The sequence below is a fragment of the Calliopsis andreniformis genome, chromosome 8, assembly GCF_051401765.1.
Source record: "Calliopsis andreniformis isolate RMS-2024a chromosome 8, iyCalAndr_principal, whole genome shotgun sequence".
Lineage (NCBI taxonomy): Eukaryota > Metazoa > Arthropoda > Insecta > Hymenoptera > Andrenidae > Calliopsis > Calliopsis andreniformis.
This window is the reverse complement of record NC_135069.1, coordinates 6591265-6608722: the sequence shown is the minus strand read 5'-3', so window position 1 is coordinate 6608722 and position 17458 is coordinate 6591265. Positions and strand designations below refer to the sequence as shown.

General features: G+C 41.5%; 1 protein-coding gene and 1 non-coding gene across 2 annotated transcripts in view; one reads left to right on the top strand and one right to left on the bottom strand.

Annotated features, from left to right (window-relative positions):
* Positions 1–17458, bottom strand: part of Alpha-man-ia (alpha-Mannosidase class I a) — a 463063-nt gene that overhangs the window by 296688 nt on the left and 148917 nt on the right. The gene's annotated exons all lie outside the window — the stretch shown is intronic.
* Positions 11309–11380, top strand: Trnae-uuc (transfer RNA glutamic acid (anticodon UUC)). The gene has a single exon. It is a non-coding gene; the product is annotated as a tRNA-Glu (tRNA).

The window sequence follows — 17458 nt, the reverse complement described above, 5'->3', positions numbered from 1 at the left end:
TTTATGGAATTTTTGGAAACATCAAATGAAAGAAAGGAAAGAGACTATACTAGTATTAATGAGGCATAAATAGTTTTAAATAAGAAATTCAGGAAGAAATTGTCCTGACCCTAAGTCAGAGAATATTTTTCAAATTTAATGAATTTAAATTCGAAGAATTAGTAAAGTTTGTAAAGTGAAAACATTTTAATGTTAAGCTTTCTGTCGAGTTCAATGAGTTCGATGAAGAATACCCACCAAGTGATCAATTTTACATTAAAGGATTCACGCAACGAGCCATCGAACGTTGCATCGAGCGAAAAGTTGCTCTTTCCTCGGCAGACTCTTAAAAACTTTCGTCGAGGTGGTGATAAAATTCTTCGATTCAGCCAGCTGGAAGCTCGAAAGAAATCGACGATCAGCCTGGACGGGGGATGCGTCAAATTAATTTCGCTTCTCCAGGTGCTCCTTTGACAAGCATCTCTCGTTTCGTTTTACACAGCAAAGAGGGCACAAGCCTCAAAGATTTGCATCTGCGAACTAATAAGTTTCGCGAACCGTGCAATGATTCGCACAAGTTCGAAAGAAAAGTCTCCTCTGCCTCTTTTCTCAATTAGACGAAATAAAACCATGCAGATTGAAAGTGTTTTCTCGTCAAGCGCTACGAAATTCACCGAGTGAGCTGCGTCTTAATTTATCTTCCTCCTATCTTAACAGCAGTCACTACTAATTGCTCCTAAAAGGTCTAATAACAACGGAGCTAAAAACCCCATCCTAGTACTTCAAAACTAACTCCTGCCATCAAAACCTCGACCAACTCATTCAAGAGACTATAAATCAACGATGCTTCAGATATCCCCAGAAAAGCCTACCAAAAGCGCAAAACGATCGATCGACTCTGCTAATTTCACAAGCCTGTAATCGAAACAGGCGATCCTAGGGTGCGTTTAATCCACTGCGCGCGGAAGTGAAAAAGAAGGAAAAGACAAGGGGCGTAAATTTCACGCGTCACGTGAGGCACAGGATTAAACCGATCGATATCAGCTCGACGGTCACGTAAGTGTCCCCGACTGATCTATAACCTTTTCAGTAAGCCGGGGCCCTTCGGGGACACGATTGCGAGGCTCAGACGACACGGTGATACGCAGGAGCAGGCGGATGAAAAAGACCCAGCGACGGTAGCAATGACACACGACCGGTCATAAAACACCGCGAGAAAACGCCTCGAAGCAGGCGGCGTCGGTACACGTAGCTGGTTTATACTCGGGATTCCGTGGTAAACGTCTCGGTTAGAGCCAGCGCGAAAACCCTCGCCGATCGGCCGCACTCCGCTTACGCATTCCGCGCGCTGGAAAAATATATCGCCGATAAATTTCCACGGGGTTACATTCGGCCTGGATGCGTGCTTTCTGATTTATGGATCGCCTCCATGGAGCTTTTTTCGCTGATGGAGATATTCAAACGCGATGCACGAGCCTCCCACGCGACACCCGATACCAGGCACAGTGACATTCACGCTTTTAAGCGGACCTTTCGGAGTTATATGGGACGCCTGGCGAGCGAAGCGTGGAGGATTTTGAGGAAATGTCGGCTAGGACTTTGTACTCTTAACCTTCTTTGGATGGAATGAAAATCGATCGGGATAATTCGAGACGAGAAAGATTTCTCTTTGTTATTTCAGGCTGTGAATACTGGCCACGTCTGCTCTAGCGAGCTTCGACCAAGGGAACTTGAGGGCTAACTGAGAGCAAGGGAGAGGAGAAATGTACGATTTAGACCATATATACTTACAGACACGGCGTAAGATCATTTTTCTGAAGGGGAGGTAAAACATCTACGTGACGTCACATGTGGGTAAGATGTGTAAGATATGCTAGTGTAGTGTATACTACCTATGCAGTTTCAAAAGAGTGGTATAGGGTAGTGTATAGGGGAAAGTTGAACAAAATGAGATGGTCAGATAAATTATTATACTTCATGTTGTGGACTAGGCATGCAGAAAAGATGAAGATCTGCATGAAGTGTAGGGCCTATCTCTGAAAGGTTCAAAAATTCAACAAAGTACATAGATATGTAAGGAATAGGAATTTTTGGGGAAAGAAAGTTGAGAAATTTTTTACATACTCAGCGTATGGAAGAATGTTATTTCTGTTCAATCCCATATGCAATACTGTCAAAAGTTAGTCGTATTTTTTGGACAGTGTTCGATACAACGAAATTTGTCTAGTGTGCTCGACAGTTTTGTTCCACGAGTTTCGATACTCTGAAATATTTCCACGTCAGTGTTCATTTTTCAACGCATATTCGAAGATATTTCAGCGCTATATTTTAACGAGACTTGACTTAATATGGTCGAAAATAGTGGGAGTTTCGGTCGCTGGTATCACGCGAATCGAAGAACAACGAATACTCAAAACGAGGTCTTCTGAAGATTGATCGAGAAATCAACATAGTAAATTCACAGGACTGTAAGATGTTCGTTCGCGATTGGTGGAAGGAACATGAAAATGTGCATAGAAAGCTACGAGTAGAACGTATTATTTGAATTTTAGCCTCTATTTTTATAGCCAGCTGCAGGACAAAGGAGTGAATAAAATTTTCAGACGATATTCTCTGAGCTTCTAACCCCAGCGTTTTCTTTTTTAATATTTTTATGAATTATATGACTAATATTTTCTTCTATAACGAGCTTCGATTATACGCAGATGCCAAAAAAACATTGGATTATGATTACGTAAATTTACTTTCTTCTTGTTTAAAAAACAGAGGAAAGGAAACTATTGAAAATATTATGAAACGAGATCGCCTCATAATCTATTTTTCCTCCGTGTAAACTGGAGGATTTCCTAGTAACGAAAGTTAATGAAATGAATCATCCTGAAGTTTGAGACCTACATTATAACTTGACTCCCTGTTTTTTAATTAATTTCAATTTTCAACTTTGAAACTAGCAACAAGTTTGTCAGTGCAATGTATTCACTTTTTGCTGTTAATTTTAATACAATTATCTAAGAAACTTAATAATGTCTTATCGAAAACTCAGCTGGCTAATGAAATCAAGTGAGCAATGGACAAGTACTTTTCGACAACATCGACTGTTTAAAGCACTTCTAAAATAGTTAAGGCAGTTCCTTGGAGACCGTCATCTAAGTTTATGAAACTGCCGAAACGTTATTTTCAAACACGACGGGCGTCGTCGGTGGCGCTAAGAACGTCGCGCAAAAATTGCAAATTATTGCGGCCCCGAGCGCCCGAGGGTGTCACGCGAAGAAAATCGAAGAGAAGAAGGGAGAACAGGGCAGGAAATCCAGCTGATTTTATCACCCTCCAGGAAGCTTAAACGAAGTTGATGCGAGAAACGACATTTTCGTTACCGCGGAAAGTAGAATAGACCTCGTCACTAAACAGACCTGGAAACCTTTTTCCTTCTCCACTGTGCCTTTCATTCCCCTTTCTCTCTTCATAACTCCAACGAATCGAGTTCTTAACACGGGACAGAATTCGATTTCAAACCATGAGGAGAATAAATTATCCTACAAGCTGTTGCAAAATTTACAAAATTTTTAATTTTCTTCTCAACATTGTATCCTTTCTTTTCTAACATTGAAATGAAATTGAATGCTTCAATATTTCGCCTAAACGAGCAACTTTGAAAACTCATGTGTAGTTTGTCCACTGAGTCGAGAGAAGAAGAAGAATTCTGGCTATCTTGAGGAGAAAGTTAGAAGCCTATCAGATGTGTACAAAGGATAAATGTTGCTATACGAAAATGTACTTATCAAGATAGTCACATATTTTAATCTTTCTACTACCTTTAGTATTTACAATTTTCGATACATCGAACCCACATCTTAATGTTATGCAATGAAGAAGCTTAGTTAGCTATCGAGGTTCCATCATGAAACAGTACCCAAACAGTCTGTCAGCTCTTTCAAAATCAAAGTCTCCGACTGAACCCTCCAATCCCAAATTTCCAGCGATTCCTTGGAAGGCGTCGACAGTAAAAACGGAGGGATTTAATCCGAAGGGAGAGAAGCTTGTGTTAAAATACGGGCGGGCCTGATTGCGTCAATATTCAAGCAGAGCAAGAAGCCACGGCGCCGCGGAAGCTCGACGAGCCAATCTAAAAATTTCACGCCCCACTGGCCGCGTCAATTATACAAAACCGTGGGGGATTGAATTAAGAAGCGTTCCTCTGCTTGGAAGACGATTTAATTCAATCCACGAGGAACAGTCTTATCTCGATGCAGGATAACGGTCCTCGTGTTTCGAAGGTAAGCCGCCGTCTACCTTTAACTTCATCCTACCTCCCCAGAGTTCGGGTGTGAACTGTTACCATTCTATTACATTCTTTCCCCACCGCGATGGAGCAGAGTGGAGCTGCTGATAAAAATCTTTTCCCCTCTTTTTCACACCTCCTCGCTTTCGACGCGATCGCCCACAGCGACGGAGGATCGTTTCTTCGATTTTCGTCAGGAGACTTTGGACACTCGACCAAAAGAGGGGGGCAGAGATTTAATCAACGCTCAGTCCTCGAACTCGTATAAATTTCCTAATGGGCAGCGGAGCCCGAAAACGCGAATTCCCTCGGCGATTTTCACTTGGCCGTGCATAAAATCAGCAGTTCTCCACGAACGATATCTCTTTTCGTCACAGTGCCAAACGTTTCGCTGAACAATTTTATGCTTTATGAAACGGCCCAAGGACAGGGGCGCGCGGGGGCTACATTCCACCTTGCCGAAAATTTATTTGACACGGTCGAATCGCACCATGACGATCGCCGTCCGTCGGAATGAATTTTTGAAAATGTTTGCGATGCCTGTTATCGGGGCAAGCGGAATCGATTGCGTTAGAATCTCGGCACTGACCGATTTCAAATAAACTGTTTTTTGGTTTTTATTGTCTCGGGGAACTTAGGGTATTTTGGCTGTGGTATGTGGCACGAGAGATTCTAGAATTTCTGCTTCGGATTCGAGTAAATATTCGCAGCTATGACACTGACAGAATGATTTTATATTAAACAGAAGGTGTCAATAAAATCAGATAGATAGACTTATTGAAACTCATTAGTAAGAGATCAATTATTCTTGCTTGCAAGGAGAGCACACGTCTATGGAAATCGCTTTCAGGATAATTCTGGGTATAACTTGTATTATAGACATAGTGCATTAAGAGTCCTATACTGTTCGTCAAAATGAGCTTCTGTTCTTGAGAAATTTCACTTAAAAATTTTATTATAAATATAGATAATGCTGTGCATAAACATTGCTGAATGGCGAAAAATTAACTGAAGCCAACAGTGTCGTAAGATAAAGAGATAACAATTTTTATGTGTACTGAAAGTGTTGAATAAGATATAGTACTTCCGTTTGTGAGCAAGAGACGATGACGTTAAACATGACGAGAATATCCAAAGGAATGTTTATGGAGTGTATAAAATCGGTGGACGTGGCCTGGCTATGTAGAGTATGTTGTGTGGGAGGCAAAGTTATGAGGATACATTTTCGTTTCACCAACAAATTTTCTCCTAAATCGCGGCTGCCAACGCGTCCTAGAAACATATTAATCCTTCAGGAAGTTTCAGAACTCGTCTTGATTATCATGCACAACGAAAAGTTCCTGAGAAGGACGTCATTTCGAGGGAAATTTTTTCGAGTTCAAAATTTCTTATTTGAAGTAATGAGGAAATAAGACTAACTGTTTTATACTACGTAAATACTACGTGATAACTCTCACCTTTTTAATTAGGCATTCAGACATTTGAATTAAAAAGGGGAAAGCATAATAATCCAGAGATTTGTCGGTCGAACAAAAAATGAAAGGAGCGGTGTCTGTCAAGCAAAAAGGACTTCTATCCCTCTCCATTAGGAGAAAGCTTTGTGAACAGACCATCGAATGGGCGGCGCATGCCGAGACATTATGCATTCATGAAGATTATGCGCATTTCGGGCACGTCCCACGTGGGAAATTGGACCGGGATTGTTCTTATCGTCATAAATCACTTCATTGATACCGCCGAACTTTCTGCCAGCGAAGGAAAAACTGCCACCAGAATCCATAGCATTCACTGTTACTTTATAAATACTAATACTAGTGGGAGGCGTAAGAAGTTAGATAATGAGAATAAACAAATCGGGAAGTAATAGTAAATAACTGTAAATACTTAGTAAAATTCAAGTCTGCTTCCTGTGGTATTCGAGGTAAATTTATTTCCCCACGTAAAATACAAGAAAATGCAGAAATTGTTTTCCGTTTCACAATAAAGAACAAAAGTTCGTGTGCTACCAAATACCCATGGTCCACTTCTTTATTTCTTTTTCTTACTGAACGTTCCAGCCATGGAACTATTTTCCCTAACGTTAAATTACTGTGGTATGTAATCAAAAACTGTAGAAAACCAAAGAATGCGATCACTAGACTCAGAGCATGAATTTCCATTGGAGAGCAGAATTCTGTACCTCAGAGCCAGAGTAACCCAAGTCCAATTTTTTGAAGAAATAACAAAAAAGGGCTTGAGTTACTCTGGCTCCGAGGTACAGAATTTATTGTTACCCAAACAATTACTGTTCGTGTTTCCCCAGATCTAGAACACAGACTTCCTCCACTCATTTGCATATACTCATCCCAAACTGCTAAGAATCGTCAAATAATTAAGAAAAGAACCCAAAAGTGCGAAAATAGATAAGAGGCGAGTGCCTAGATCAAATTGATCTCAGCTCCTGAGTCGTTTCCAGAGTTCAGGAGCCGTTTAAAATTCCCTGGCCCGCAATCGAGGAGCCAATAAAAATCAAGAAATCAGCTTGGTAAACAGAGGAAGCCCGACGGATTCCTCTCAATTCCATTACGGTCCTTCCGGCGCTTTGATGCACAGCAAATATGCCACTGCGTGCTCCTTCCTTCCTCCCCCATCCCTCTGCGCCCCTATCGCCGAGGAAACGCGCCTTTTAATGCGATAGACCCTCGAAAAGTCTCGTTACCATACGTGCTCCTCCGCGGCCGAGACTCGACAAAGAGATCTTTTTAGCAATGCCCGCCTTTATGAGAGAGCACGGGGAGAGAGCTGATCCCTCTTGGATGCGTTTCGACGTGCTTGGAAAGAGCAGACCGAATGCAACTTGCCAGGAAACCGTGTGGATTCCTCTCACATGTGGCGTACCTGCGACCTAACGAGAGAACGCGTTCGACCGACCCGGGATAATGAACTTCGTCGCACGCTACGTGACACCGAGGAACGTGTCAACGTGTGTAGAGGTCGGGTGGATGCACAATCAGCTCAAAGGTATCGTGGCTGTATCTTTGCAAGTGCACTGGCGATTCGACCGATCGCGTGCAATCGATAGCATCTGGAGGTAGTCCCAGGCGTTCGCGGAATAGGATTGCTGGACTTACTATTATGGATTAATTTAACTGATTCGAGATGTGGAATGGACGTGCGTTTGGACATTGACATGGTTTGAAATTTGAGGAGGATAGAAATATTGTGAAGCTAGATAATTAAAGTATTTGAACAATTTGAAGTTTTGAATATTTGAAATTTAAAATATGCGGAATATTGGACCTTTGAAAATTTCAAATATCTATTTGGATATTTGAATTTCAAATTGTGAGCTTCTGAAATGTGGAATATATGAAATATTGAATTTTTGAAATTTTTAAATACGAATTTGAATATTTAAATATCTCAAACCCTGAGCTTTTGAAATTTCGAATATATGAAATATTGACTCCTTGAATATGAATTTGAAATTTTTTGAACTTGAATTTCAAAATATTTCACTATCTACTTATAATTTTGAACTATTCAAACATTGAATACTGACTAACCTTCTCTCCTTACCTTTCTAAATTCCTCACAATTATCAGCCATTAGCTCAGCGTGATCTCTCTGCAGTGTTCATTAATAATACCTAATCTTTTTATCAAAGCTATCGATACACCCAAAATCTCTCCAGGCTGCTGATACGACGCTCAGCAACTCACCGTTGTTTCCAGCTGGTGAGCATAATATAAGCCGCGTCGCTTTATTAGCTCTCCCCAAGGAAAGAGAGCGTAACACGAAGTTTTCCAGACCCAACCCCCAACGAGGGGTTGCGTGGAAGCGCCTGCACGGGATACTTAAGTGCACGAACCGAGTGAAATCTCGGGACACGGGGCAACTTGGAAGAGGAAGATTGATGCGGCTGGAACGAAGGAAAAACAACTCGCGTGGGATGCATTCGTTCGGGATATCCTGTGAAGATAAAGAAGAAAGCCAAACGAGAGAAATTTTCAGGAGTAAGCAAATGGCGCATGGTGAAAATGCGATCCCAAGTTGTACAGAGTGACGCAGATGAAGTGTATTTTAGCGTTCCTCGAAGAATTGCGGAAAGAAAGTTTCCCTTGATGCGGATTCATCTACAATCGATACTAATTACACGTCATTAAACAAGAAGTACTATAGGTATTTTACTTGAAGGCAAAATGTTCTTTTATATTTTTTTTTATATCGAGGACTTGAACATCAGAAGAGAATAAGAACTAAAAAATATATTTTCTGTCTTATCTGCTCTACTATCTAGATACAATAAAGAATAAAACTTCTTCTATTAATAACCTGCCATAGACTAAGGCCAACTAAATCCTTCAAAAAATCCACACTACTGAGAAAAGAAAAGCAGATGAGCGAAGTGCATTTATGAATATCCTAGCGGTAAAAGAAAGCATCGATGGGGTCGATGTTTCGCTATTAAGGCCACCAGCGAGGGATTGGAAAACGCAGGCGATAATCAGCCGATTGTGTGATCGGTGGTTGCAACAGAGAACAGATACGAACGATCGCGTGCTGACAGAGTATCGTTCAGAAACTTCGATTTCGTGAACAACAGTAGCAACATGGAGGCTCGAGTACACTCACGATCGCGTTAAATGCGAGCATCGATCCCGCGTATGCATCAGGAGAAAAAAATAGAGAGGAAAAAAAAAGGGGGAAGCATCAGTAATCCGTCGTTTACCCCGCGAATTCATAACGCGCGCGTCCCCTTTTGCAATAATATCACAAACGTATAGCAGGCACGCGGCTCGCGCGAGCCGATGGAAAAATGATTGTTTTACGAGAGGTCGCGCGCTGGCGCACGGTTCCATAAAATCGGCAGCCCCACTCCTACGCCCCTGGTTATGAGAAAAACATTTTCCCGCGATTCCTCGGGGCGAAACGACGCCCACGAAGCGCTTATGGTTTGCTTGCGAGAACACGAATATGCGACGGGAATATGCGCCTTTAATGACGCGATACGAAGGATACATTGAGCCCGCGATAAATTTGGCTAGAAATAGGTCTCTTCGGCGGCCATAAAGCACGGGAAATGATATATGCACTGAACGAGACGGTGATTCTGGAAAGAGAGAATCTGGGAGTTTATGTTCGAGCAAGCAACGAGCGAGTAATATGCAGGGGAACCTTTGGACGTAGAGGACTATGGCTGAAAGTGTCAGGAGCTTTTCTTCTCGTTCTTACTGAGCTCTGCCATTTGAAACCCTTCTCAAGCCTCCTTCAATCTGCTTATTTGAATATTTTGAGGAAGACTGCTGTTTGGAAGAAAATACAGCTGCTGGGGAGTTTAGTCAGGATCAACCTGTTTTAAGAGTCCTATTCGTAATTTATTAGTTAAAGGGTGCCAGGATTGGTCTACAAATGCACTTATCTTGAGTCTGTCTAGATATCTGGGCAACTGCAGCAGAGATGCCTGAAACAGGGTTGCAGTAAGTCCCATCGATGATCACAGTGCGCAGATATCTTCAACAAATTTTAATTCACACATCCTATTCTATATTCAATAATAATATCTCACAAAAGAGAAACAAAAAACCATCTCAATGAAACACAGTTAACGCGGCTGTTTAATCAATTACGCGTCGCGGGGCTAAAATTTAAGCGCGAATCAACAAGCCAGTTCCAATCGTTTCCGATTACCCGTTCGCTGTGCATAAAAACGGACAGCCGTCGAATTTCCAGAGAAAAGGGAAATTAAATACAAATATGTCAGCGATATGCTCGCCGTGGGATCGTTCCAGCGTTTTACGTGTCCCGACATTATCTCGCCCGTGAACATTAATTCACTCTTTAACCGTATTATTCGCGTCGAATTGAACTGTCGGCCGACAGAGCTGTCGATTAAACGGCCATGCTTTAAATATCGAGCAGGGTGGATCTTTTACGCGCGGGGGATGTTGCATTTTTCATTTTCCAGCGCGACACGCGAACGCAGTCTGCTCGATGGAGCTTCATTAAAACGTAGTCGCTTGACCGTGCAATTTGTCAACCGTGGATATATCCGATAATTGTTCCGCTGCGTATCGCTCTGAACGAAGTTCATCCGGTGTTCTTTCCGCTCGGCTGACAAGCCTTTCCTCCGCGACCCTGTGGCGTATCGACATTTCGCACAGAAAAAAAGTATATATATATAGAATGGGGCGCAAAAAATCTAAAATGACATCAAATAAATTATTTGTTGGCGGAAACAATCGAGGAACGCGCACTGTCGCCGACCGATACGATACTCGGTGAACGCAATAGTTTTAAATCCGACAACAGCCAGTGGCAGCTAAAGCGGCTACTGGTGCAGATTTATTGCGCGAAAAACTAAAGTCCTGGAGGAAAAAAAACTGTTTCTATTGGAATGTTCTGTGGTTACCGAAAATTGTGAGGTAAAAAAAGAAATTCGGAGCAACGTGATAGGGCAGAGAGGATCAATGTATAAGTTAGAGGTAGGGAGTATTAAATTCTTCAGAAAATGCTGATAAAGTGGAAGTTTATAGTAGAGACACTATCTTGAAAAATGGCGTAATAAAAATAAATTGATAGTCCAAACATGACAAGTATACAGTACAATCAACGCATTCCTTGATACATGTGTTGGTCCAGCACTAAACGTGACATCTAACAATTACAGTGTAAGACGATTTGAAAGGTTTTTAGAAGAGGAAAAGTACTCTTCTCTGTGACCCTAAACCCTAATCCTACTTTACAGATTTCTAAACAATGTCACAGAAATTGCGCTTTCAAACGACACGGTTAGACATTTAGAGTGAAGTCCAACAGCTCTGCACTGTGTAGCCGAAATTTATGGTCTGTTCGGAAACCCCGTGGTTCACAGAACACAATCCAACAGGATACAATAGATCCTAAACTGCTCTCGACACTTGTATTTCTAATCATAAAAACGTAACTTCAATGCATACATTTTAGTTGTATTATTTGTTATTATATCAACTCGAAATGTAACAAAATAAAATGTAAATTTGATGATTCTCTGACCCCCTAAGAAACTGATTCGTTGCACGAGTCTCCAAGTCCGGTATGGTCTAGTGGCTAGGATACCTGGCTTTCACCCAGGAGGCTCGGGTTCGATTCCCGGTACCGGAAATTTCATTTTTGCATTTTCTTTTCTCTCAAATTTTTCCCAGATTCATCGCACAGTTAATATTATTCAATATTATACAGGTCATTTTTTAATTCTAGAAAGTTTTTATTAAAAAAATTCCTGCAATAAAAGGTGGAGAGTGAAGTCAAGACGAGAACAACAAAGGCGAGATTAAAGTTGGAAGAACGCCGAAATTTCTTGAAGTAAATAAGCGAATCGCTTTTGTTCCATTACGAAAGAAGTTTCTCTTATTACGAAAAGGACGTCTGCCTCTTCAGCGGATCGTTAGGAAATACTTCTATCACGGTTCCCCTCAAACAGGCTGCGTTGAACGAGAAAAAGTTACTCAATTAGACCCATGGATGTCGTTCGCGAACTTTCTTTGTATTTGACCGAAACTCAAATTCTTTCCTCCTTTTGCACCTTCTCGCGAACGGGCACGTACACCTCGCGAAGTTTTCGTGCGGCATTACCGAGCACACCGCAAAGCGAACTTTTCAACTCGGTACACCAAGCACGTCTACATTGAAAAGTAAAAAGAAAAAGAGAATATTGGCGATAGAATGTACAAGCACGCCAGGTATGACATTTTCTACCTGCGAATAAATAAAAAGAATGCACTTTTTTGTGCACTCTACTTTGTGAGGAACAATTTTCACACGAATGTACGCTAATTGATTTTCAGAGAACTTTTAATTGAATTAGATCTCATCTTTTTATTATTTCGTTACTAATCGAGTGATCGAGCAAAGTTATTTTCAGAAATCGAAGTTAACTTTTACCAAGTTCACCTAAAAAAGGAAATGATCAAAAACACTTTAAAGTATCTTCCTAGTTCTCCTGAAATATCGGACTTCTTCGTTAGAACAAGGAAGACACAAAAGTTTTGAAGTTTACGATCGCTATTCTAAAATACGGTAAATATCTAGAAAAATGCAACAAATCTCCCGAGTCTACGAGAAGCTCGAAGAGCAAAAAAGCTCTAAACTCTAGGGAAGTGTTTCGAGCGTGACGCGGTATATCGTAAGTGACCGATAAGAAAGTTTAATAAAAATGTCCCACCGAATAATTGCCTTAGTCTCTTCCTATCGCTGAACTCCTTTTATTTCTCGCCCCTAACGAACACGGCCGCAACGCCCCTTTACGAAACTTCCCTTTATCGCGACCTTCTTCGTCCCACCTTTCTCGGTGTTCCCGTTACACCGTGAAAAATATCGCCATCGAGCAAGTCTACAGTCTCCCCATAAACTATTAAACCGTTGCAGGTGTCCTATACGACTTTACACGACATCAGCAAACTTTTCTTTCCACCATGGCTATACTAATAATGTACTAGCAGATTATGCGAAATTTTCCTTATTTCAAAGGATCAAGTTCCAAATTTTTTAACCTTCCAAAGAGATAAGGCAGAATGAATAACTTTAATTGCTACGAGAGCTGAAAACTGACAGATTCGTAAAAAAGTTTGCATCAGAACAGACTGTTGAGTGTACAATTTTCTGTTAGCCCTGATAGCGATAAGCACTGCCAATCACTTCTGTTTTCACTTTCTATGTCAAGGTACTAATTCGTCAGGCTTACTCGTCTTTATCTGGGGACTCTGGTGATCCTCTTCCTATTATTCTCAATAGTCCATATAACAGAGCATCCTTAGACCTTATGCTAGACTCTGCTGTAGTAGAGTCTGTAGTTCACTCTAATTCTTAGATCAAATTCAGACTCATCCATACTACAGTCGAGTACTGCAGTTGGAATTACTCCGTGTCATCACATCGACTATATTAATATTCAGTCGAAACCAATGACATAAATAAAAATGCTACCAAAATGTACAATACTATAAAGTATAATCAGTTTATAAAGCTTTTTATCAGAGAATCCAGTAAAACTTGGGCACTTGTTTTCTCGCCATACAATACGATAAAGAGTAACAGTTCCAAACCTAACTGAATAATACAACGATAAGATATCATACCATAAAAGGCAAACCAATATTTGCTTAATATTTTAACGCTAGAGCGCATTTCACCGACTAACGAGTTCACCTACAGTCAACAATGGTATTTCTTGAACAGTCTATTGCATATAACGTCAGTAATCTCTCGATACTCTTCTTGGCCATTGAATGCAGGTCCAGTGCTGGCCATTGTCGCAGATCAAGGAGAACGAAGCGGCGGCGCAGAGGAAGTACCCAGGAATGGGTTAATTAACGACGTTCTCTGTCTCTTTTTCTACCACCTTGTAGGAGCCCTCGCAATTCGCATATGGCTCAGCCTCTGCCGATCGGGATGGTCCGAGAAGGGCGAGTAGCATCGTGCGGGCAAAGTACCTCATCGACCCTCGAACAATCAACGATGGAAGCTTCTACCTGGGTGGCAACTCTTCACCTTCCTTCCGCCCGTCCCTCGTCTGAACAGTTCTGTGCGTACTGCAGACCTTTTGCTAATGGACGACTCCGCTTTTTGTCGCTAGCTGCGAGGATACGCGCGTAAAATAATTAGGGTATCACGTTTCTGAGAGAATAAAACGTATCCCAGTCACGGAGGAAATGATTAAATATTTGACATGATGATATCTTAAACGAATTTTTTGCCTCGACTGAGGGTCTCATTAGAAGCAGACTTTTGTTAAATAAGAAGTTCCCAGTGTTACACTTCGTATTTCTTTACTTCCAATTTTTAATTTGAGGGAGGAAATTTATCAACTATTACAACGTGGAAAGTCTCTGTGAATTAAAAATTGACTAGAATTTCTGTTACAAATCATCAATCATCAGTAGAACAAAACAGAAAATTAGAGAAGTGAAATTAAAGACTTGTTTCATTCTACAGATATTAATTTCTATACTTTTCTATGCTATATGGATTCAAATCCTGTTCGCACGCTGAAATTTCCCATAAGTGCATAAAGGACCCGCAGCCTAATCGTCAGAATAAAATCGAATAGGTAATACTGCACATTTGAAACCAAGTTTCATTCACATGATCAGGCTCGTTAGCAGACTGGCTCAAGGCTGGTCATTCCGCTCGATTTCCTCGGATAATTGATCGAGAATGCGATCGTAAAACAGTGCAATTACTTCTTTAATAAGGAGGCAATAACACTCGTTTGCCGTAATAGGAGCGACAAAAGGAGGGCGGAGAGAGAGGAAGAGGCAGATGGCAGCAAGAAGTAATGGTGAAGGTCTTGCAACGAGGGCGGATTTCTTTCCGCGAACAATGTTGCCACTGTCATTAAGTTAAACGCGGCGTCAGTCAACTCGATCTTCATTCACCAGCGGCACGGGTGTAACGCCCGTAATAACTCGACTCGTCTTTCCTTCTTGCCTTCTCCGCCCAGAAATCGAGTACAAAATATGTTTTCGTTGAAAATTATAGCTCTGACAGTATGAACAGAGAAACTTTGAAGACTGACTAAACGAGGCCTGGCGCCTCGAAAATTATCTGCAGGCGATTATGCTCTGTTGGGAGACTGAACGAAAGTGTTCAAATTTTCAATTAGCTCTGAAATATAAGCAACTTTTTCTGTTACAAGAGAACACCAATCGATTGAAGTTTAATGAGCAAATGGAGAACCTGCATTTTGAGAAGTACTGAGAAGTTGCAACCACTGCAACGTTCTTATATTGAAGATAATTCAAAAAATTAATGGGATCTCTCTGGAGTTATACGATAGATAAATATCTACATATGTATAATTTCATTTTCTGTCTGCTTTTTTACGAGAAAGTATCCTTTCCACGAGAGTGTATAAAAAACTGTGATCGACGTGGAAGGACGTGCAATTTTTTCAGTAGGAGTTAATCATTTGCATACAATCATCTCGGTGCAGGAGCTTCGACAAAATCGTTCAGTCAACACAAAACTAACAGGGACGCAATAAGCTCGATAAGCAAATATTTGTTTTATATTTATTGCGTCCTGTCGTGCAATGTTAATTCGACAGATTGAAATATTGCGTGCTGCGTTTTAATATTTATGAATTTCCAGTTTCGAATATGACCGATTCGTTGACCCGTCAAGTGGGTCACTTCCGATAACTTTTCTACAGAAAAGTCTCTCACCATTGGGTCACCACAGTCCATGAAACCGAACAGTTAACTTTGCTCGCTATAATATATCTGAAACAATAATTATCCCACTGTTTTGACGTGTTAAATTGAACGAATTGTTCAGTGAATTCTAATTTTTGATTTACCAGTACCGAAACTTCAAGTTCAACTATTCGTGGGGTCCCATTAAATTTCCTAAGTAGGTACAAAGATTTCATAATCAACCCAAACCTGACACCTCAGCAGCGCAATGTAGTTCCAGGAATCCAGGAAATTCTCGTTTAAAGTGGGTCTGCATTACATATTATATAATAATTATATAACTTTCTGGCAAGCAGAAAAGAAGCATACATACATCTCTCTTTTCTGTGCTCTAAAAAATTATTATAACTTTGTTATATAACATGTAGTGTGGATCCATCTTTACGCTTAAGAAAACATTGCCTCATTATCATATTTGTAACCTTTCTCAATAACCTAATCCCACTATCGCGAAACTGAACGCGTTACTCGGCGTACAATGGTAATAATTATCATGCAACGACAAGGTCCACGTGTCTAAGATAACGAATGATAACTGGTCGTTAGTAGGTCAAATTATTCCCGCGTTAATTGAGTCGATGGCACAGGGCTGGCTGACGATGATTCCAGCGGCAGCCGCGGTATCATTCCAATGATAATAAGGGGAAAGAAATTGCTATTCTTAACGAATTAACGACGAGAAGTGCCGTAATGGCGAGCAGCGCCGAGCGCTGATCCAAGGATGAAATTTATTATCCGGAATCACCGCCGTGGGCCGAAACGGAATTAAAGCGGATTCTCAAGGCGTCTCTCTGCGCCACCGTGCAGAGAGAGGCGTGGTCCCATCTGCGATTCCTTGGACCTCGTCGCGTGTTATTCGGGCATAACTCAGGAGAAGGAAAGTGTATTATGTGCTCCTAAATCTAGCGTTCGACCGTACCCTCTTATTAATAATTACACACGAGTGGCCGTTATTGTTGCCACCGCAGTGTTTGCTAATTGTAAATTGCGAGAAAGCGCATCCTCGCCAGGGCGATTGAATTCCCTCGACGTGAGGCCAGAAACAATACCTTGGTGAGAAAAAATTAGCAGGGAAAAAATAGGAACACGAGCTACAATATTTTATATGAAACACGGTGGAAATTTTCGTGAAAATTTCGAATGAAAATCCTGGGAAAAATTTCTTTTTCAAGTTATTATCGAGTATACTATCCTGAAATAATCCCTCGGCAGTATTCTCACGCCAAGCGAAGTTAGAAAATCTGCACGAGGCTATGGTGGCCTGCTGGTCCGAAGACCACAGCCACCATCAACACCTCGTTGTAGGCCCATCGGAACGTACCCAAAAAGCCAATTCCCTCAGCTGGTTAGCCAACAATACCGCAAATTGCGATCACGTTGTTCCTCCCTAACCAGAGATTCTCGGTAGACAGGATTTATTGGGCGAAATCATCGCCGGAGGCAGGTGAAATTAAGGCGGATTCACGAGGTGTCCCTCGTTGCGGCTTTGAAAACGGTGCACACAGGGTCGTGGATTCCTCGGTGGTTGCGTGCAGTGAGGGTGTAATTCAAAAAAGTCTGCGTGTATCACGTGATCCTAAATCTACCCCCGATTAAAGCTTATTACCGGTGAACACGATCGAGAAGCTCCGCTGAGGGGAAGTAACTACGTCTCGCGTCTCGAGACTCCTCTCAGGTTCCGTTCTCGTAGGAGGAATCCTTATGGGTGCAATTACAAGGGGTAATTATGCCCCCCTCCCCCTCGTGGCTCTTCGCGTCCATCTTGGTCTCTTTCTGACTGGTACAGAGGCCTGGTTCCGACGTCCATCGACCGAACCGCGGAACGAAACGCTCGTTATTAACCACGGCCTATAAGGAGGTTCCCCGTAAGCAGATATATCCACAGATTGTAATGGGAGTACGAGTAATTATAGTGATTTAGGGATGTGCGTGGGCATGAGCGAAATATTGGCTTACGTTTCGTGACAATTTGTCGTTCGATGCTTCG